General features: G+C 41.8%; 1 protein-coding gene across 4 annotated transcripts in view; it reads left to right on the top strand.

The window, feature by feature from the left end:
* Window positions 1-23368, top strand: part of LOC126106316 (YLP motif-containing protein 1-like) — a 432507-nt gene that overhangs the window by 375446 nt on the left and 33693 nt on the right. The gene's annotated exons all lie outside the window — the stretch shown is intronic.

Here is a 23368-nt window from a genome sequence, read left to right as displayed (position 1 = left end):
ATCGTTTCAGTTATGCGACTGTATTCGTATACAGCCACATTCACAATAAACCTGATTGCGTTCTGAATAATCAACTAGAACAAAAAAACCAAATGTACATCCAAAATAGCATAAAACTCTTAGAATTTGAAATGATAGAAACAATTAATTGACAGAGAGAAATTTCTTCATTGGCCATTACCAGTATTTTTCAAACTTAAATTATTATATATCTAAGTGTATAAAATTATCTGTATTGTGTAGAAGTATCTTTGAAGTAACTCTGTAAAGGTAACATATTTGTACACATATCAAGTTCTTTGGCATCCGATGGAAACAAATGTATCCGCCATGTTGTTTTTGGTTCAGTTCATGTTCAGTATGGATTGTAAAAGAATACTGGTACCTCTGTCTTATGTAAATGAGGGCTTTTAGGGACGTAAGTACAATGTACAGAACATATATAACACTATGTAATCTTTATATTTTAGGAAGCACATGTAAAATGAAAAATCTTTGTGAACTATGCCTCACAAAAACTTCGTTACATTTTAGGGCACAAATGTAAAACTTGCAAGAAGTCAACGCTACCGTCTGATGGTGCGCTCACATCCGAAACTAATAATGGCATAATAAAATCATTTCAAGGAAACTTGTTGCTGGTTGCAGTATTCCCTTCTATGTAAGAAGGTTCACAGCATTAAATCACTGTGCGTTCGTATTTCATAGGTTTTGTATCATTTGTTCAGATTTCATAGCATTTGTTCAGATTTTGTTGTTAATTTTTGTTTCTTTTTGTTTCAGTATACATCCACAAAATCGTGGATGAGTTGGAAATGGAGAGGGAATAACAGCAACACGAGCATCGTAAGTTTATATATTTTCTTTTTTGTTGTACTATCTGAAGATAATATGTTGCTGTTTGTGTATTCTTTTCGTTAAAAAAAGTCATATACATAATATGATTTCTGAGGCATATTCTGTGTTGTTTCTGTAGGTGATTTCGAGGAGCAGGACCAGGGATGGACGAAGATTTTGATGCTATTTGTGTCAAACTTATTGTGTAAGTACACATTCGTTCATTAAACGTTTTTTCGTTTTGTTTGTGTATCCTTTTTTTTTTATTAAATCAATATGTTGCATTTGAAGGCGATTTTAGCGACCTCAATAGCCCCACGGAGGTTCGGCCGACTAGATGCCTAAGTGGGTGAAGAAGATCGAGAGGGAACTATGTCGTGGTGAGGAGATGCCAGATGTCCTGAGACGTACAGCATGGAGCCAGAATGAAATAGATAATTTATATCCATACTCACTCTGCTTTCTCTTGTTGCAGCAGTAAATGTCTGGAACGATGTATTTTATTTATCATTATTCCTTCTCTACAGCACAACCGTCCGTGCAGTACACAGTGTACCAAGGGCAGTGAAGTAACAACCTTGTGTACAGGGTGCTTTGCAGCACTCTCTGCTTCGTAAGGTGGACCTCGTTACTGTGCAGGAAGGTGCTGCCGTGCAAGCAGGCATCGCCAACCTCGGCCTCCGTCCCCTCCCCACGCCCTGGTGTCCATGGACCAGCCTCCCTCCAGCACCTGGCTCTGCGTTGTGGCAACAACCATCTCCACAGCCGCATCCAGGTGGCTCACACTGGGGCAATGTACCTTCTCCTGGCCCACGTTCTTACCTGAACCATAGGGTATGTGCGGCTCTGCTCCACATCACGACCAGCAGCATCGTCAACTAATTAATGTTATAGTAATAGTAGTAATCCTGTGGCTAGCGACAGTTCGCTCCGCCATCCTTTTAGTCAAGAATATCAGATTAGTAACGCCATGCTACAATTAGAGTACTCGGTGTTTGCAGATGCATTTGTGGAGCAAATCTTTTTCACAAGGATCTAGAGTCCAGCAGGAGGGTACCATGACCCTTTGTTGTTGATGTTGTGTTGTGGTCTTCTGTCCTGAGACTGGTTTGATGCAGCTCTCCATTCTACTCTATCCTGTGCAAGCTTCTTCATCTCTCAGTACTTACTGCCACCTACATCCTTCTGAATCTACTTAGTGTATTCATCTCTTGGTCTCCCTCTACGATTTTTACCCTCCACGCCGCCCTCCAATGATAAATATGTGATCCCTTGATGCCTCAGAACATGTCCTACCAACCGGTCCCTTCTTCTTGTCAAGTTGTGCCACAATCTCCTCTTCTCCCCAATTCTATTCAATACCTCATCATTAGTTATGTGATCTACCCATCTAAGCTTCAGCACTCTTCTGTAGCACCACATTTCGAAAGCTTCTATTCTCTTCTTGTCCAGACTATTTATCCGTCCATGTTTCACTTCCATACATGGCTACACTCCATACAAATACTTTCACAAATGACTTCCTGACACATCTATACTCGATGTTAACAAATTTCTCTTCTTCAGAAACGCTTTCCTTGCCATAGCCAGTCTACATTTTATATTCTCTCTACTTCGACCATCATCAGTTATTTTGCTCCCCAAATAGTAAAACTCCTTTACTAGTTTAAGTGTCTCATTTCCTAATCCAATTCCCTCAGCATCACCCGACTTAAATCGACTACATTCCATTATCCTCGTTTTGCTTTTCTTGATGTTCATCTTATATCCTCCTCTCAAGACACTGTCCATTCCGTTCAACTGCTCTTCCAAGTCCTTTGCTGTCTCTGACAGAATTACAATGTCATCGGCGAACCTCAAAGTTTTTATTTCTTCTCCATGGATTTCAATTCCTACTCCGAATTTTTCTTTTGTTTCCTTTACTGCTTGCTCAATATACAGATTGAATAACATCGGGGAGAGGCTACAACCCTGTCTCACTCCCTTCCCAACCACTGCTTCCCTTTGATATCCCTCGACTCTTATAACTGCCATCTGGTTTCTGTACAAATTGTAAATAGCCTTTCGCTCCCTGTATTTTACCCCTGCCACCTTTAGAATTTGAAAGAGAGTATTCCAGTCTACATTGTCAAAAGCTTTCTCTAAGTCTACAAATGCTAGAAACATACATTTGCCTTTCCTTAATCTTTCTTCTAGGATAAGTCGTAAGGTCAATATTGCCTCACGTGTTCCAGTATTTCTACGGAAAACAAACTGATCTTCCCCGAGGTCGGCTTCTACTAGTTTTTCCATTCATCTGTAAAGAATTCGTGTTAGTATTTTGCAGCTGTGGCTTATTAAACTGATTGTTCGGTAATTTTCACATCTGTCAACACCTGCTTTCTTTGGGATTGGAATTATTATATTCTTCTTGAAGTCTGAGGGTATTTCACCTGTTTCATACATCTTGCTCACTAGATGGTAGAGTTTTGTCAGAACTGGCTCTCCCAAGGCCGTCAGTAGTTCCAATGGAATGTTGTCTACTCCGGGGGCCTTGTTTCGACTCAGGTCTTTCAGTGTTCTGTCAAACTCTTCATGCAGTATCGTATCTCCCATTTCATCTTCATCTACCTCCTCTTCCATTTCCATAATATTGTTCTCAAGTACATCGCCCTTGTATAGACCCTCTATATACTCCTTCCACCTTTCTGCTTTCCCTTCTTGGCTTAGAACTGGGTTTCCATCTGAGCTCTTGATATTCATGCAAGTGGTTCTCTTTTCCCCAAAGGTCTCTTTAATTTTCCTGTAGGCAGTATCTATCTTACCCCTCGTGAGATAAGCCTCTACATCCTTACATTTGTGGTCTAGCCACCCCTGCTTAGCCATTTTGCACTTCCTGTCGATCTCATTTTTGAGACGTTTGTATTCCTTTTTGCCTGCTTCATTTACTGCATTTTTATATTTTCTCCTTTCATCAATTACATTCAATATTTCTTCTGTTACCCGAGGATTTCTATTAGCCCTCGTCTTTTTACCTACTTGATCCTCTGCTGCCTTCACTACTTCATCCCTCAGAGCTGCCCATTCTTCTTCTTCTACTGTATTTGTTTCCCCCATTCCTGTCAATTGTTCCCTAAAGCTCTCCCTAAAACTCTGTACAATCTCTGGTTCTTTCAGTTTATCCAGGTCCCATCTCCTTAAATTCCCACTTTTTTGCAGTTTCTTCAGTTTAAATCTACAGTTCATAACCAATAGATTGTGGTCAGAGTCCACATCTGCTCCTGGAAATGTCTTACAATTTAAAACCTGGTTCCTAAATCTCTGTCTTACCATTATATAAATCTATCTGATACCTTTTAGTATCTCCAGGATTCTTCCATGTATACAACCTTCTTTTATGATTCTTGAACCAAGGGTTAACTATGATTAAGTTATGCTCTGCACAAAATTCTACCCGGCGCCTTCCCCTTTCATTTCTTACCCCCAATCCATATTCACCTACTATGTTTCCTTCTCTCCCTTTTCCTACTCTCGAATTCCAGTCACCCATGACTATTAAATTTTCGTCTCCCTACACTATCTGAATAATTTCTTTTATCTCATCATACATTTCATCAATTTCTTCATCATGTGCAGAGCTAGTTGGCATATAAACTTGTACTACTGTAGTAGGCATGGGCTTCGTGTCTATCTTGGCCACAATAATGCGTTCACTATGCTGTTTGTAGTAGCTTACCCGCAGTTCATTTTTTTATTCATTATTAAGCCTACTCCTGCATTACCCCTATTTGATTTTTTATTTATAACCATGTATTCACCCGACCCAAAGTCTTGCTCCTCCTGCCACCGAACTTCACTAGTTCCCACTATATCTTTAACCTATCCATTTCCCTTTTTAAATTTTCTTACATACCTGCCCGATTAAGGGATCTGACATTCCACGCTCCGATTTGTAGAACGTCAGTTTCCTTTCTCCTGACAACGACGTCCTCTTGAGTAGTCCCCGCCCGGAGATCCGAATGGGGGACTATTTTACCTCCGGAATATTTTACCCAAGAGGACGCCATCATCATTTAACTATACAGTAAAGCTGCATGCCCTCGGGAAAAATTATGGCTGTAGTTTCGCCTTGCTTTTAGCCGTTCGCAGTACCAGCACAGCAAGGCCGTTTTGGTTAGTGTTACAAGGCCAGATCAGTCAATAATCCAGACTGTTGCCCCTGCAACTACTGAAAAGGCTGCTGCCCCTCTTCAGGAACCACACGTTTGTCTGGCCTCTCAACAGATACCCCTCCGTCGTGGTTGCACCTACGGTACGGCCATCTGTATGGCTGAGGCACGCAAGCCTACACACCAACGGCAAGCCCCATGATTCATGGGGGTTTCTGAAAGCGTGCCTTCCTGTTCTGGAAACGGAGCTCCGTAAGATTGTTAGTGATCCGTTGTTTCCCGCCATTAAATGCAGTGCTGTGTTGTGCATGGAACTGTCACTCCCCCCAAACATGTCTATGGCACTGAAGAAAAAGTGTGCACTATCTTTAGGAGGAACATGGCGTCATATCGTCGCCTACTACTGCAATGAGAGAAAGAACAATGGTTATTTATAAGCAGAGTTGAGTATGTATATAAATTACCTGTTTTACTTTGGCTCCATGCGATATTGCTCAGGTCATCAGGCATCTCCTCACTCGAACCACTGTGGATTTACCGATCGAGGTCGCCGAAATCACCTACAACATCAACATATTGATATAATAAAAAGAGTAGACGCACACAACTAAGAAAAATGGATATAACAAACGAATATGTACTTATACAACAGGTGTTATGCGGATGGCATCACAACTTCTGTCCATTCCTGCTCCTGTTCATCGAAATCATCGCAGCACCACCACCACCACCACCACCACCACCAACAACAACAACAAATAATATGCCTCACACATTGTTACATATACGACGAAATATTTTTTAACGAAAAGAATAACATGTCAAACAGTAAAGCATTGTGAAAACACAGTACTACAATGAGGAAAATATATATGCTTTGATGTTGATGCTGCCGTTGCTGCTATTCTCTCTCAGCTTCCAGCTGATCCATGATCTGGTGGACGTGGTGCTAAAACAACACCAACAAAAATTAACACTGAAATCTGAACAAGTGTTACAAAATCTATGAAATTCGAATGCACAGTAATTTGATGTTACAAACTTTTTTACGAAAATATGCTAAGAAATTTGAACACACAATCTATGAATTTTTTTTTACAAAAATATACAATACTTCGAAATCTGAACACACAGTGATATGATACTACAAAACTACTTTACGAAAATATACGCTATGAAATCTGATCTCTTGCTATGAAACCTAAAGCGTAGCAAATGCTACAATACCGAAGTCTGAACGAAGTGTAATTTGATACTACAAAACATTTTTTACGAAAATATATAATGCGAAATCTGATCTAATGCTATGAAATTATATATATGCTTATCTGGTAATTCTCCTTGCCTCAGGCAAAAAATGGTTAAGGGGGGTCCTAAATTGCTACTGAATCTATGCACCTCACACTAACAAATGGTTCAGAACAGGCTTTATTCTGCCTCAGGCGTTTGGTGCTGCTTGAAAAACGCTTCATCTTGCAAGCAAAATAACGCTGAAACAGGGAAACTGATGATCAAACTAACGTATCCATGGGAAATAGCAGAATGAGTGTGTAGGGTTTATATACCTCCACTGATTCAGCGTTAGCCAATAGGAAAACAGTATTCTGAGGAGGGATGAAAACCTTGGTCTGTGTGTTTGGACACATTGGTCCACACACCAACAGGCAGTAGCCACTTGAAAGAGTGTAATGGCCGTGTAGTGGCAATTCCCTAGGTATCAGATATCAAAGGATTGCCGCCACCTGGTACTTAGTTCGAAGGAAGTAGCCACCTGAAATGGGCTCATGCACGTACAGACCTCCAGTCCTGTCCTAGCCAGCAGTGGTGGTGGGTTTTGCAGTCGCGGTGAAGTGGCGGTGTGTGTGTGTATGTGTGTGTGTGTGTGTGTGTGTGTGTGTGTGTGTGTGTGTGTCCTCCTCGGTCTTCTTTGGCAGCAGGACGGCCTGGATGTTGGGCAGGACACCACCCTGTGCGATGGTGACGCCCGACAGGAGCTTGTTGAGCTCCTCGTCGTTGTGGATGGCAAGCTGCAGGTGGCGCGGGATGACGCGCGTCTTCTTGTTGTCGCGGGCCGCGTTTCCGGCCAGCTCTAGCACCTCAGCCGCGAGGTACTCCATGACGGCGGCGAGGTAGACGGGCGCCCCAGCGCCGACGCGCTCGGCGTAGTTTCCCTTGCGCAGGAGGCGGTGGATTCTGCCGACCGGGAACTGGAGCCCAGCCCTGCTTGAGCGGGACTTTGACTTGCCCTTGACTTTGCCTCCCTTTCCGCGTCCGGACATGGCGATGCAAAGAGACGATCAGAAGTTTTTTTTTTCACTGAACATGGGTTATGCTGCTGTAGGAGGGTGCTTGTGTAATCATGACGGTGCATGCAACACCTCGGATGTATGGCAAGTGGTTTTACTGCAAATTGCAATAATCCATACATTCAAACAATTTAGTGAGATATTTTCTGACAAATATGCAAGCAATCAATCAAAAGTGTGTCAATATTTCTGAGGAATCAAGAGGCAGTACGGATTTTGTCCAGTACCCATGGATGATGCCACGAGAGCGGAGATACAGCATTTGAGCTATTTTCCGCCAATTTTTATGCTATTTTCCGCCAATTTTTAATTAATTAGTCAATTAATTTGTTATCAAAAGTGGGGCAGGTTTTCAGGAGGGATGGAGCTAGGATATTTCCCAGAGCCCCAAAGTGGATCAGAACTGAACTAGGGTGACAGTCCCTTTTTCTCAGAGGGGTGGGGAGCAATGGAGGAGCCCTGTCTCGCACAAATTGATTAATTTAAGAATATGAAAATGGAATTGAACAGTAAATTATTGTCCATTTCTTTTGAATTTCTTGACATGAGATCCTTTGTCTCCAGAAGAGTGAGTTTTTTCCCAACAATATCTAGATGGAAAGGGGAGAACTGACGGATTTCCCATGAGGGGATGAGGTAATTAATTGATCAGTATAAGTAATTAGTCAATTAATTTGATATTCAAAGTGTGCTCGTATTGGCTAGGAGAAGGGGGGAGTAGGAATTTTCCAGAGGAGTGGGAGAGGAGGAGGAGGGATGGGAATTTCTCAGACGGACTGATTATCTTCAAGGGGTCATAAATCAACGCCCAGGGAGTCATAAATCAATTAGAATAACAATTGGTTAAGGGGAGGTCCTAAATTGCCACTGAGTCTATGCACCTCACACTAACAAATGGTTCAGAACAGGCTTTATTCTGCTATTACAGGTATTCGATCGTCTTCTGCATGTGCATTGCAGTCTGCTCCCACTAGCAGCGTCATTAGACATTCCCTCTTTTGACTGGAGCATCAGGCTAAGTGCTAGTGCTTTGTCTCGTTGCCATGCACCTGTCCGCGCCCTGGCATTCTGCTTTCAGTCCAGTGCGGTTACAGGTGTTTCTTTTGTGGTCGTCTCCCACTAGAGACGCACTGTGGCATTCCACCTTTGATCTGGTGCTCTGTCTGGAGTTCTTTTCCCATGACCGCACCCTCAGTTCTTCTTTTTGTGGAGAACTGCTGCTGCTCCTGTTCTGTTGCCAGTAACTCCAGTGCGGAGTCCCAGGCCCCACTGAGGTGATACCCTGTACCACGATTTATCAGTTTATTTGTCATCTTTATCTCTATAGATTGTCTTATACCACTGTCCCATTATCTGGGAATGTATGCCAGAATCCTCATTTCATCGTAGATCATGGAATGATTGAGTTCCAGACAGTGCTCATCAACGGCTATTTTAGTTTCCTGTATTGGGTGGGTGTGCCTCTGACGATATTTGCATTTGATGTCCACTGTATTCATTGTTTGGGCAATGTACAGCATGCTTCATTTGCAAGCTATATTATAAATTCCTGGTTTTTGTAGTCCCATGTCACCTTTTACATTTCTCAGTAGCCCTCTTATTTTCTATATAGACAGTACACACACTTGATGCTGTGTTTCCTGAGAACCCTGCTGATTATGATATAAATAGATACTGCATGTGGCAGGAACACCACTGGTGGCACCTAAGGATGCTGTTGGCGGGAGCAGACCACAGTCGGAACACCTGGAACTGATGATGCAGGGGGAAGAGCATAGGTGTAAATACTGAACCCATTCCACTCGACAGGCATCCGTTTCTTCTCTCTCCCAGAGTCCCACTCGGACAGTGGTAGCAAGTGCTCTGCTGTTTTTGCCCGAGAGATGTTTCTCCAGTGACACTCACAAGATCCTTGCAAAATTGTCATGATGCTGTTGTAACAGCAACACGAAAACTTGTAGAATGAAATTTTCACTCTACAGCGGAGAGTACCCTTGCCCCTCATGGTACGCATGTCAACACAATACAACTTTTCTTGAAACTTCCTGGCAGATTAAAACTGTGTGCCGGACCGAGACTCGAACTCGGGACCTTTGCCTTTCGCGGGCAAGTGCTGTACCAACTTAGCTACCCAAGCACGACTCACCCCCCCGTCCTCACAGCTTTACTTCTGCCAGTACCTCGTCTCCTACCTTCCAAACTTTACAGAAGCTCTCCTGCGAACCTTGCAGAACTAGCACTCCTGAAAGAAAGGAGCACTTGCCCGCGAAAGGCAAAGGTCCTGAGTTGAGTCTCGGTCCGGCACACAGTTTTAATCTGCCAGGAAGTTTCAAGAAAAGTTGTATTGTGTTGACATGCGTACCATGAGGGGCAAGGGTCAATTTGGGCAGGGGCTGACACATCACTATGAGGAGAAAGTTCAAGTCGATGAGATGTCTCCCAAGCAACAAAATCACTGGACAATCCACAATCACCCTACGATAGACGAAACTCTTGCTGAGGGAGGCCTGCGACAGACGACCGCAACTGGAATCACGAGTGATGCAGGCCAGCATGCGCCAGAGTACCTCTGCATCCTCCCAAATGGGGGGCGGGCCACAAGTGACAACATCAAGGGACTAAACACAACAGCCAGACGTACGCAAAGTGTGCACAGTGAAGATAAACTCAGCATTGCAGACCAACAAAGTCGTTGGACCATTTGTTTTCCTAATGATCATTGAAGACCGTGTCGAATCACAAATTGGATTCAACAAGGAATGAGCTGACCTACGACGGAAGAGAGGCCTCCCAGCAGAACCAGAATACATCGGATATTGGCATTATGTGAAGTGCACTCGCTTCATCTGAGATGACATCATCAACAGCTCTAGTGTTTTAGGAGATTTCCCCTCGGCTAATGCCAGAGCTGTCCTTCAATAATGTCCTCCGCAAATTCCTAACTAGGAAACCCCCCCCCCCCCCACCCAAGTCAAATAAAACCATAAAACAAAAATCCCAACCCATTTGTGCTACAAATAAAGTGTCAAAGCAGTATAACCACTAGAGGACTCTAATTTGGACTAACCCTCCCCTTCAGGGAGAGGAATAAAGGAAAAAAATACACCAAGAGCAAGCCGCGTAGCACCTGATACTGAAAATAACGAATCACGTTCTCGAAGTATCGTGCATGGACGACGCCTGAAGATTTCAACAGGTCGCCGAGAAACTCTGCAGAATTGTTTAGTGTTACTTCGCCCTCGCAGTGAAAAAGATGACACTAGCATGTGAAAATTTACCCTTTTCTACTTGTTCCTCTAATTGACAGTTCCTTAAAATACCGCAACCTGGCAATGTATGGCCACATCGTCCGTTGAAGAGCAAGAGAACTTGTATTTTTATTTTATTGCACTCCCGCTTGTTTATTCTTAGAATACTGATTTTCTTCCCAAACTATTCCTGCATAATGTATGGCTGGTAAAAACGCGACATCTCTACTACTTCGGTGGTTGCCAATTTTATTTTGTTTTCATCCTTATCGTCGTTTCCATAGTGGTGGAAACTCATGATACATTGAAATAAATTGTAATAAAACTTTTTTTGCTGTACATATGCGGCGAAACATCAACGTAAACAGCATCTTCGATCATGTCATTTTTGTCGTCAATCGAAATTTCTCTCGAACACTTCTATGTTTGACAAACGCGTCAAACATCTCCGTACACCGTCAAATATTTGGGAAGGTAAGGACATCGAAATGTGAATCTATAATTTATATTTTCTAGCAGTTTTCTTGTTTTGTTTCTATGTTTTCTATAAAAGACTGGAGTAGTTATAAAATTTTTCATTTCTAGACGTTTGGTGGGGTTACAAATGTTAATTTTTTGGAGCTTCACAGTAATATTGTTTATAATTTCGTTTTCGTTATTCTTCTGTTTCCACGTTTCCTATAACAGACTGGCGTAGGGATAATCATAAAAATTTTCGTTTCTAAATGTTAGGTAGGGTTACAAATATTAATTTTTAAAGCTTCACGTTTGTATTATTTTTATTTTCCTCTTTGTTTCCGACAACTTCTCAAAAGTTTTGCTGCGATATATTTTGAAACATATGTTTCAACTAATCAAGTTGGATAAACAGTGCGAAACATAGACTACAACGTATAACTTAATAGGCAGTTTATGGAGTCTGACAGACGATAAGATACTAATAGGGTTAACAAAGTGGTAAAATAAAAAGGTAAACAATGTTTTAGTCACTAAAAGAGCACATGTTGTAATTATTTTTACTCTGAAGTTACGATCATCTTTTAAAGAGTCATCGTCGAAGCGTTTGCGGGAGTTTTCCGTTTCCCGATGGGACGCCGGCGGAACTTTTGACTTTTATTTACTAATTGCAAACTGGGGGGGATAGAGGTTAATCGCTTTGGATAAAAGTTGGAGGACCTCACTGACGGGTCAAGTGGTTGGGGTACATCAGAAACAATCACACTTCGAGAAATGTTCATATAAAGTAGTTGAAAGTAATTCTTTTGTATCTGAATTTTATAAATGAAATAATATTTTCAGTGTCTTGTGTTACCTTGCTCTTATTGTTTTACGGCGTATAGGAGCTATCTAAACAAGCAAGGGAAATATTTTTGGTTGGTTCTGTGGGGGAATTCTTCACGACTGTCCAATTTGAAGAGTAAGTAGTCTTCTTTCGTTCCGCCATTGATCTATCGTTTCACAAACTTTAATAATTGTGTTGTGTTTCAGGCTTAATAATATTGCGAAGATGACTCGTTACGCAGTTGGTGAAAACACGTAATGAATTGAATTGTAAGTAGAAATGGTCGTAGCCTCAGTGGCTATGACGGAAGCGCCGCTTTAAGGTCGATTAATGCTGAACATCACGCAACGTCTAAATTTCCTCTAATGTGTTATAGCGGCTGCGTTCACGACAATCGTCAACCGAACGTCACGGCAACGATTGTCCAAAAGGACGCCATTTATATGACATGTCTTACCATCCAGCGCAGTTTCTTCATCTCCTGAAATCTGAAACTATCCTATTCAAGCTGCGCTTACGTAATAACTGCAGATTTTGAGCTTTTGCGGCGTACTACGCTTTATTTCATCGATATGTTTGTTTTCGTGACATACAGCGGTGGTTGTATGATCTCACAAGATTTTTCGTACAGCTATTCGGTACAATGGGACGTGCCCTGTGTAGAGAGAGCATAGTGTAGACAAAAGACATCCAGCGTTAGAAATATAAACATTACTTAGATTTCACTATGGACACATAAACAAAAATCCCAAGACAAATATAAGAACCTGACTTATGAAAAACTTTTTGTACAAAAATTGTTTCAATAGCGAAACGCAGAAAACGATAGTTTTCGACGTCATTTGGCAATAATAAAGAATGGACTGATGTGAGAAAACCGAGGTCTGCTGCCATCTAAATATTATTTTATTTCAATGTGTACATTTTCTCGAGGATATAAATGTAGACTATTATGTTTTATGTTTATTTGATACTATAAATATTATTTCAGTTTGCAGAATATGTAAAATTTGACATTTTAGTTTCTAGAACATCGATTACAAATTTGGCTGTTAATTCAACTCTTAGCAGTGCTACATCTTAAATAATGAAACAATATTCCAGTCGATGATTCTTTAGCTCCTAACGATTCTGTCTCGGTACTGGGCAGTGTGACTAGACATGTTGTCTGGCGTGAATCGATATTTAATGTCAATAAGTAAAGATTTTTTAACATAATGGATGCCACTTGTTACTACAGTTAAGCAGTTTCTTGAAATCTGGATGACAAAAACTCATTAAAGCGTCTGCGGGTATCATGTAGAAAGGCTCAAGTGCGAAAACTGTTTTGAAAGCAAGACTTTTAGAATGAAAATACTCCTAACGAATTACAAACAACTGAGAAAAGACGAAAGTATTGTTGAATCGTTCGACTTCGTACTGCTTTGGAAGATACGTCCACGGTAATATTCGAAGAAATTGTTCCGAAATTTAATTCCTTCTCATATACTTCCTGGCCGAGTACTCCGGCTGATAAAATCTGCTGCTTCCCAACCGCCGACGTGCAGTTGTGCGTGAGTCAGCGAGTGTGAAACTCCGCAGAACGTCTCTTCCATAAGCAGGTGAGTAAATGTTGGATGTTATCTCCCGATCACATTAGGTGTGCGCTTGTTGCGCAGCGAAATACGCTACAGCCTTTTAAATTAACGACTGGTTTCAAATTTCTGCCGAACCTACCCGCTTGCTGGGAACAGTGAAAGCCATGAGATCCGTTTTGGTTGACATTATACACTTTGTAAAAGTGCTGTTTCCTTTTGATTTACTTTTTGCGTAATTCTGTATGTTTGGTCTTGTTTTCTGTATTTTTCGTCTTGTTTGTATGTTTACCTACTTCGTTTTATATCGCTATATTATTATTTCTCATCTTGAGAATTTTATTTGTAAAGATACTGTTACCGAAAAAAAACGGCGCTGATATGAACCAGCCGTAAACAGCTACACATATTAATGCTGCGCATTTGTAAATATTATTACACATAATGGCAATAGTTGGAGATAGAATTTATTTTTTAAATTCTTTTGTGCTCCAGTATTTCATAGTTGGTTTAGATAATGAAAGGTACAGTACGATTGTGGCGACTCGTCGCTAAGTCACCAAACCAAATTTGTTTGCATTTCTTGTTTAAATGAGGCGGAGAAAACATTTTTTTATAAGTGATCACCGATATTTTCCATCTTATGAATGAATTTCCATGTGGTGACCTTGGATCGTAAGAGCGATGTACCAGACGAGGAAACAGTAAATAAAATTTGTTAAGGAAAGATGTAAAACATGTTAAGCTTGGTCAACGGAATAGCCATAGTGTAAACACGAATTGCGCTTTACATAAACGTTTTAGTATGGAAACACGTATCTCCGTACCCGACAAACCGCTTTTCAGTCCACGAAGAAAGAATTCGATACTTTGTTCCATTAGCGAATAACGTGGGCAACAAACCATTCGCTACAGCTCTTATCATTACCCAGTTGTTCAGGTTACGTAACGGTCGATTCTCTTACTACAGTTGATTTCACAAATTGTGCTTTAGCGATCTTTGATGCAAATTTTTTTTTTGTATATCAAATCTGCTTAATGCTATCTATCGATGTCAACATCATCACTAAATATATTTCTTCTTTAATTATCTCACATTTTGTGTTCTTATTTCTCTATGTTACAATCTTTCCTAACAAGACTTGATGTTATATTGAAATAAGAGAGATGCATTAGATATTCTCAACAATCTTGAGGAAACGCATTTGTGCTTGTGCATAAACTATATGAACGTAAGTTATTTTGTCATAAACAGATTCATTTAGAGCTTTGCCTGTAATACAATACATGACTATTTCAAATTGAAAACAGCTAGTGGGCACAAATGTACTAACGTAATCGTCATTTGAAGATGCTCTGTGTTTCTGGTTTCAAACTTGACACATCCATCTTCACGCGACTATTACAGGCTTGTGTGTGCTTTCTTATGATATGAATACCAAATTCATTGTTGGCTGATGAATAACATGCAGTAACGTCTAAATTGTCTTATATGAAGCTCACACATCATGGCCGCCGCGCGTGCATTATTGCTGCCGCCGGACAACGGACGTCAGTAACAAGCATTGTTCCCACTTGCTGGACACCACACGTTTTTAAAAACATGCAGATGTGCTTCAGTTTGACATAACGAATAAAAACGTAGCTGTTTCGAAAACGCTGCTAGGCCAGAGATGTCCCAGTGTAATATCACAAGCTACGGGTGTAGTACATACACTCTTTGATGAAAAGTATCCTGACACCTGGCTGTAAATGACTTACAAGTTCGTGGCGCCCTCCATCGGTATTACTGGAATTCAGTATTGTGTTGGCCCACCCTTAGGCTTGATGACAGCTCCCAGTCTCGCAGGCATACGTTCAATCAGGCGCTGGAGGGACTCTTGGGGAATGGCAGCTCATTCTTCACGGAGGGCTGCACTGAGGAGAGGTATCGATGTCGGTCGGTGAGGCCAGGCACGAAGTCGGCGTTCCAAAGCACCTCAAAGGTGTTTTATAGGAATCAGGTCAGGACTCTGTGCAGGTCAGTCCATTACAGGGATGTTATTGTGTAACCACTCCGTCACAGGCCGCGCATTGAAAGATGCAATCGCCATCCCCGAATTTCTCTTCAACAGTGGGAAGCAAGAAGGTGTTTAAAATATATTAATGTAGGTCTGTACTGTGGTAGTGCCACGTAAAACAATTAAGGGTGAAGGCCCCTCCATGAAAAACACGACCACATCATAACACCACCGCCTCCGAATTTGACCGTTGGCACTACACACGCTGGCAGATGACCTTCACCGGGCATTCGCCGTACCCACATCCTGCCATCGGATCGCCACATTGTGTACCGTGATTCGTCACTCCACACAACGTTTCTCCACAGTTCAACCGTCCAATGTTTACGCTCCTTACACGAAGCGAGGGGTCGTTTGGCATCGACCGACGTGATGTGTGGCTTAATGAGCAGCCGTTCTATCATGAAATTCAAGTTTTATCACCTCCGGCTTGACTGTCACAGTACTCGCGGTGGATCCAAATGCAGTCTGGAATTCCTGTGTAATGGTCTGAATAGATGTCTGCCTATTACACATTACGACCCTCTTCAACTGTCGGCGGTCTCTGTCAGTCAACAGACGAGGTCAGCCTGTACGCTTTTGTGCTGTACGTGTCCCTTCAACTTTCCACTTAACTATCACATCGCAAACAGTGGACCTAGGGATGTTTAGGAGTGTGAATATTTCGTGTACAGACGTGTGACACAAGTGACAACCAATCACCTGACCACGTTTGAAGTCATTGAGTTCCACAGAGCGCCCCATTCTGCTCTTTCGCCATGTCTAATGACTACTGAGGAGTACCTGGCAGTAGGTGGCATCACAATGCGCCTAGTATCAAAACGTATGTTTTGGGGAGTGTCCGGGTACTTTTGATCAGATAGTGTATAATATGTTCAATGGGCTGTAGCCCAGTGATTAATTATAGCGTAAGTACAGAACCACTTAAATGACGGGAACACTGTATGTCCTATTTAAAATTTTGTTTTTATCTGTGTGAATATCGATCTATATGAATTTGTCTTGACTAACGAGCTCTCTAGTTCTGAAGGAGTGCTAATCCTGCAAGGTTGCAGTAGAACTTGTGTGAAGTTTGGTCACTGGGGTACGAGGTACCGGTGGAAGTAAAGCTTTGAGAGAGGGTCTTGAGTGGCGCCTCGATAATTCAGTTGGTGGAGCACTTACCCTCGGAAGAGAAAAGTCGCGCAGGTTCAAGCTGCGGCCTGGCGTGTAGTTTTAATCTTGGCAGGAAGTTTCAAATCAATGGACACTCCGCTTCAGAGTGAAAATTCATTCTGGAACCTGCTACGTCCAGTGCCCTGAGAAAATAAAAATCTCAGAATCCAAAATAAAAAAAAAAAAAAACTGGTCCTATAGCCACAAAGAAACAAACACTCTCGTTTCCACAAAAGTAAAATAGTCATTTTTACTGACAATAAATTAGCTAAGTCTGTTCCATAAGGTCGTGTTCCACAACCTGTTATTACTGTGTTCTGCAATCCTTTATTGCTCACGATACATGCAGGCGGTTCTAGACTCAGCACTGCACACCAAAATATCTGCCCCCTCAAAATTATATGAATCTTAAAACTACTGTTATGTATGACACTAAGGAGAGGTGGGCTACAGAGTGGTGCAGCAACTGTTGTCGTAGGTGAGCTGGACAGGAGTAGAGTGAACAAATTAACACAGCAGACAGATTTACTTAACTGGTATTTATCCAAACATACAAAGATTCATTACAAATATACTACAAGAAATGTAGTCCAGCTGTCACAATGTCAACCAGCATCAGGATCTGTGCACTACACCACGGACTATCGTGTCAAAGTGAGGAGGCTCAACTGCGAGTGGCCCATGAGCTGATGAGCTGCACCCAGTTGTTGTGTATTGCGGCGGCAGAGGGCGCTCGTAGTCCAGAGCCGCTGGTGGGGTGGCTCAGCGGGCGTGTGTCATTGGGTCCGCCAGATCCTGCGCGGCTGTCGACGTCAGATGGAAACTTGCAATTCTGATGCTATGATGATACCACAATTACTAATCATTAGACCATTATGTAATCAGTTATTATAAAACAGGAATAGTCATGCACTTATTAACTTAAATTCACTGCAGGAAATAGATATTCCTAATACGAATTTTAAAGCAAATAACTCTACTCACACCTTCAATGTGATACTTGAGCCTGCTTAAGTGCACGGCTGATTTGTGGGGATAAAAAGCAAGCCTCCTTTCGTTGTCGATGGATGCTTTAATTTCAATTAATGTCAAGAAACCCAGTTCACACACATATGTAGTTCAAAATGGTAATGGCACATTTACTGCCATCTCTGAGATAACCGGGTATTCACGGCTTTTTGACAACCAAAATGTGTCCAGAGTCACTTCGAAAAATTTTGATGTCTGTTTTCAAATCTGCCAGATCCTCTTCAAAGCCTAAACATAAATTATCCGGAAGGTATTTCGAATCCTCGAATGGGTCACAAACCCAGTCTAAACCTTCAACACTCTCTTCAAATTACTTTTTGAAATTTTGCGGAAAGAGTACTTAATGTTCTTTAATTAAGTCCAGCAGCACCTTGTTATCGTCAGTAAGGGGCCATGCAGTTGGGAACGTCTCACATGATGTATTTTCAATTGTCTGTATCCACAAATTAAGTTACTCATAAATACTTGAATATTGTCTATACTAGTCAGAATATTTTCGTTTCTCCCGTGAATTTTTCTGTTTAGTTTATTTAAGTGTACGGAAATGTTGCAGTGATGTGCCATCTTAAATAGCCTTTCATCCTCTGAGAATAAATCTGCATACTTAAGCCCCTCAGTAACAAAAATGACAGTAGCTCATCTTTAAGTTCAAACATACACGTTAAAACTTGACCTTCTCTATGTAGCACAAGTGTAGTGTGCTGTGATCACATTTCTTGACGTAAATGTTTAAATCTGCATATTTAAGGCCTGCGATTTGATGAAATTCCATTATAATTTTCAGATGGGACTGCAAAGACTTTGCTTCGCGCTGAATGAGACAGAGGTCGGTTCGAAGTTAGGATTTACTTTTCGTACTTGATCCACGACTCCTATCACCCAGCCTGTCATAGTCTAGCTCAGCCTGCCATAGACTAGCGCGGTCTTCCCACTTTAATTCGTCACAGACCAGATATTCAATGTCTCTAACTTGGCGGCTGATTGTGTCAGCAGAGAGTGGAATTTTTCAAATCTCAGTTGCAGCTTCTGATCCAAGGACTATTTTTACCGCTGCTTTACAACGCGGGTGTGGTTTTTGTGTGTGTGGTTTTTTGGCCTTAGCGATAAATTTGGTCCCTCATAGCTCGCATCATGTACTTTTGGAGATAAATGTACCGACGTAATCATGAGTTTCATTTGTTTGTTATTTTGCTCCAACAACCAACGAAAATAGTTCACATCTTTACGTAACAGAACATAATGTTTTGTTGACGATTGTCGTTTCAATTTCTTGGAAAGCATAGCAGCATTAGAGGTTTTCATCACACGTAATACATTCGGGGACTGCGCACGTTTTGTTACTACATAAAAAAAAACCGTGAGACAGATATTATCTTTACACTACTTTCTCCCTTTTTCTCGGGTTCGATGGTTTCACTACCAACTCCGGAACGAATCACTCCACACAATGAACTGATCCATATAGAAAAAAAGTTTACTAACTGTGTAATAGAACACAGTAGTATAGCAATCACAATATTCGCACTGCTGCAGAGCTCGGATGTCATAAAACCGAACTGGATAGCCCTGGATGGAATCACAACAATGTGGTTGAACTGAAATACTGTTTTGTTGACTGGCAATGTATGGTTCCGTTGGCGACGAACGAAAAGAACAACAAAGTTTAAGAAGCGGCTATAAGCAGGAACAATGACAATAAAAACAATAAGAGAGGGAAATTTTTGCTAATAGTGGAATTTTCGGCAGAAGTTCCCACTGCCAGCCGTACGCAAAAGATGCGGTTTTGAAAAATGGAGAGTACTCTCACCCTAGTGCCGCAGCCGGTACAGTGTTGCAGGCGTGAATGCAAGCAAAGTATAAGAACAATGTTGAGTAATAAGTTACATTTAATTTCCGTGAAGATATAACAGTTGTGAGCATGTAGTAAAAAGGTAAAGAACGAACAAGCACCCTGAAATTGAAGGAAATAAACTGTATTTAATGTATATTCAAATATCGAAATCCCTTAGTTTCTTACAACAATATGTGAATGTTCGCGTCACAGCCTTCACTTTGTGGCAGGACACCGACTGCGGAGCCGCCTTCTCGAGGTTGCTGTCAGCTCCACAATGTTAATTATTCACGTTTGCTGGTCAAAAGAGAAATATGGCGCGGTAAGTAACAACACTCGCCTTCGTCAGTGTAACCATAACTGAAAAAACTATCATATGTACTGGAACCTGTTATCGTCGGCTGGCATCCTACTCACAGGCAAAACTTAAAGAGCTAGTTCAGTATCTTAATATCAAGAACCTGTGGTCTTCGGTGGCTCTTTCATTCGATTTGTAACCACATTTATCTTTTTAAATATGTATGTTGCACTGAAAATAAAACGGTCATTGCAAAAGACATGATGGTAACGAATTAAAAAATTCTGAAATATGCAAATAGAAGCTTAGTTCATATGTAATCATTACCTGTACTGAGACTGATGAACATACACACCGTCATGAACATATAGCACGAGAAAAAGACGAAACAAATTTTGTTGTTTCATGCGTGTTTTACAGTCAACTGCAACAGCACACTCTAAAGGCCGGGAGCACGGACCTGTGACATCTTAAAGTCCCTCGAAATAGTCTCCCAACGAATCCATCGCACACTGACAATGCTGTAGCAAACTCCGAATAATCGTGGCCTCGCCATGAGCGAATCGTCGGACCTCCCATGTCATTGCTGTGGAATTGTTCTCACGTGTTCCATGCAACGGCTCTTTCAGTTTCGGTATGAGGTCACAATTGCAAGCAAGGCGATAAATCCGGCGAATGTGCTGGCTGCTCCGGTACTTCTCATCCCATCGAGCGAGCAGATTGTGCCCACACGGCGTCGTATGGGCTCTCGCGTTGTCCTGAGGAATTTACGCATCGTGTAGACGTTCAGTACATTTCTCCCAAATACCCCGGCGTTGATGTTGTTGTAGGAAAGTGTGACAGTAGTACAGTGCATTAACAGTTTTCTCCATGTGGGACGGAATGGCACAAAATCATTCCTCTAATGTCATAGGCTATGATGACCATTAACTTGACAGGTGAGAGATTGCGAAGAAATTTCTGTCTGCGTGGTGAACCTGGATGACGCCTTTCTGCAGACTGGTGTTCCAGTTCTAGCTCATAAGCCCTGGCCCAAAATTCATCCATACCGACGATTCTCGCAAGCACACTGTCTCCTTCCTCCTCCGTACTAGTTAGATGCACGAGAGAAGTGTCCACTTTTCCACCTCCCGTAGTGCACGAGGCATCCACTTTGCAGCAACTTTAGGCATGTGTAGCTCGTCGCGTGTAGTCCTGCAGATTGTTGCCTTCTCAGTAGCAGTAGGGCGCTGTAATTGCTGCAGCGTGCACCTTCTGTCGTTCTCCAAGCGCCGGGCGATCTGGGTGTAAACACAGCCCGTTCGCACCCGGACAGGCCGACCAGATCGCTGCGTGTCGGCCGCTGCAGCTCCGCCACGCTCGAATGCGTCTACCCACCAGACAACCAGAGCAGCATTTCCTACCACTTCCTCAAGCTCCTCCTGGCATTTTCACGCATTCCTTCGGCGGTGAGCAGCAGTCTTCACCTAAGAACGCTGTTCGAGTTACGCATCCTGAATGGCTGCTCAACTCGCACTGTGGCCTCTCCCCAGGCCTGATTGCCATCTAGCGTCACGTGACGTTAGTGTGGATTCTTGGGGAGACTCGATGCCAGGGAATGCGCGTAGTTTATAACGTGCTATTGTATACTGTTGCAATTGATAGTAGCACACTTTTACAACGACAAACCATTTTTTCGTCTTTTTTCTCGTGCTTTATCTTTACGACAGTGTGTGTGCTGCTCATCCGTCTCCTTACACGTAATGTTTATATATGAACTAACATTCTATTTGCATATTTCAGATTTTTAAAATTCGATTCCATTTTCGATACAAAAAATAGTTGCCATGACTTTAGCAACGTCCCTCGTATCTCGTGAACAATGCGAATGTCGACTGTATGAGCTGTGTGTCTTCATTGTAAACGAATACGTTCCTGTCACTAACGGTTCTCGCAGTTGAGAACATTAATGCCGACTGAGTTCTCGATCTCAAGCTTCCATTCACTATAATCCGTTCATCATAAGAATAAACCTGATGTGAACATTGCACTATGTATTCTTCCTCGTTTGCTGGAACCTCACTGGATTTCCGTTTCACGTGGGACTGCAGCCAAGCCATCTCGAGCACTGTCAAGTACGATAATAAGGGCATGTTTTGTGCTGTGCGTTACGCGCATATCGACGTAGCGATAATACGGGACAACAGCTTTACCGGCCATTTAACGTGGACAGCACTGGCCGGTCAGCTGGTACAGCTAGCCTGCAGTGGCGTGGCCAGCTGCAGTTCACACGTTAAAAGAGACGAGCAGAGGGGCAGTACAGCTTCGAATGTCATTTAATTTTTAATCAGAATGAAATAATACACTGCAAATCTCCCACAATAAGCTCATTAGACGACTAGACGAAAACAGCAACACGTTATCGCTTTTAGCTGAAGTACTATTGTAATTAAAAACAAGAATGATGAAAATTCCTGACTTAACCACAGGGTAATTTTTCTGCATAAGCTGTGTGTAACGTAAGAGAGTATTGAAGGATTTCAGCGTATAGTTGAATATTGAATCCACTGAAGTTATTACAGTCAGTCGCCTGGTAGTCTCTTAGTTCCTTCCTTATCCGATTCCGAGAAATACATTTCAGTTCTGCAAGTGTCACCTGCTACGTTGATAACCAGCCTATCAACAACAGAATCCACGAGGCCAACCAGGCGCAGCATTTTCTCTTCTTCTTTTATGACGAGCCATTCTATACCCCGCCAGCGTTCGGCAGTAACGTGTCGAAAAAGCTGCGTGCGTTAGTTCCAGAATGTCTGGCAGCTTAACAGTCTTGTTACTTCTCGGGCCAAATCCCTTAACTCCGCTCCAGATCAGTTCTGTTGGGTTCATATTGCAATGGTACATCAGCAAATGTAAAAATGCAACGTTTGTATGGTGTGCTGGATGCGGCGAAATGATTGTTTTTCATGTTTCTATGATACTTATCTACTCTGTGGTATAAAACGATGGACATAGTCCGAATAAAGAGGATTTGCTTTTTCATTTTTGCCTTAAAAATTAAATTGTTATGTTTTCTTAATTTAAACAACTTTTATGAACAGTCCTTCATAAAACATCGATAATTGAGAATTTGTATTTGAAATGGATACAGGAATTTCGCGTCCATTATGTAACTAGAAACAAGAATACGTGCATTATTCATAAAAAATGATGATGAGTTTTATAATTACGAGATATCCGCATTTACTTCACGTTCATTTACGCTGCCGACTGCGCTACACGTTCTATTTGGGTGTGTGTATCATCTGCGTTATATACAACGCTGGGATAATTTCAAAGCCGATTATCTCCGTAAATTTATCAAAAACATTAAGAACAGCTATTTCTTGGCACTTTTTAAACGTGTTCCACGCACATGTTTCACTACGCAACAGAAAGCAGCCTCAGCCATTTTCATACTGCGCATTAACAGGACGACAATCAGAGCACAACGCTGCAGAGGCTGTGACCGTACACGATTTTTGAAATAGCTAAAAGGATCGTAGCTAAAGCGTGATTAAGAAAAACGTTGACGGCTGTTAATACATTTGAATATCTGAAAGTTTCATTTAACGTGTCTTTGTA

The sequence above is a fragment of the Schistocerca cancellata genome, chromosome 10 (assembly GCF_023864275.1).
Source record: "Schistocerca cancellata isolate TAMUIC-IGC-003103 chromosome 10, iqSchCanc2.1, whole genome shotgun sequence".
Taxonomy (NCBI): Eukaryota; Metazoa; Arthropoda; class Insecta; order Orthoptera; family Acrididae; genus Schistocerca; species Schistocerca cancellata.
Note: the sequence above shows the minus strand (reverse complement) of the source record. Positions and strands in the feature narration are given on the sequence as shown.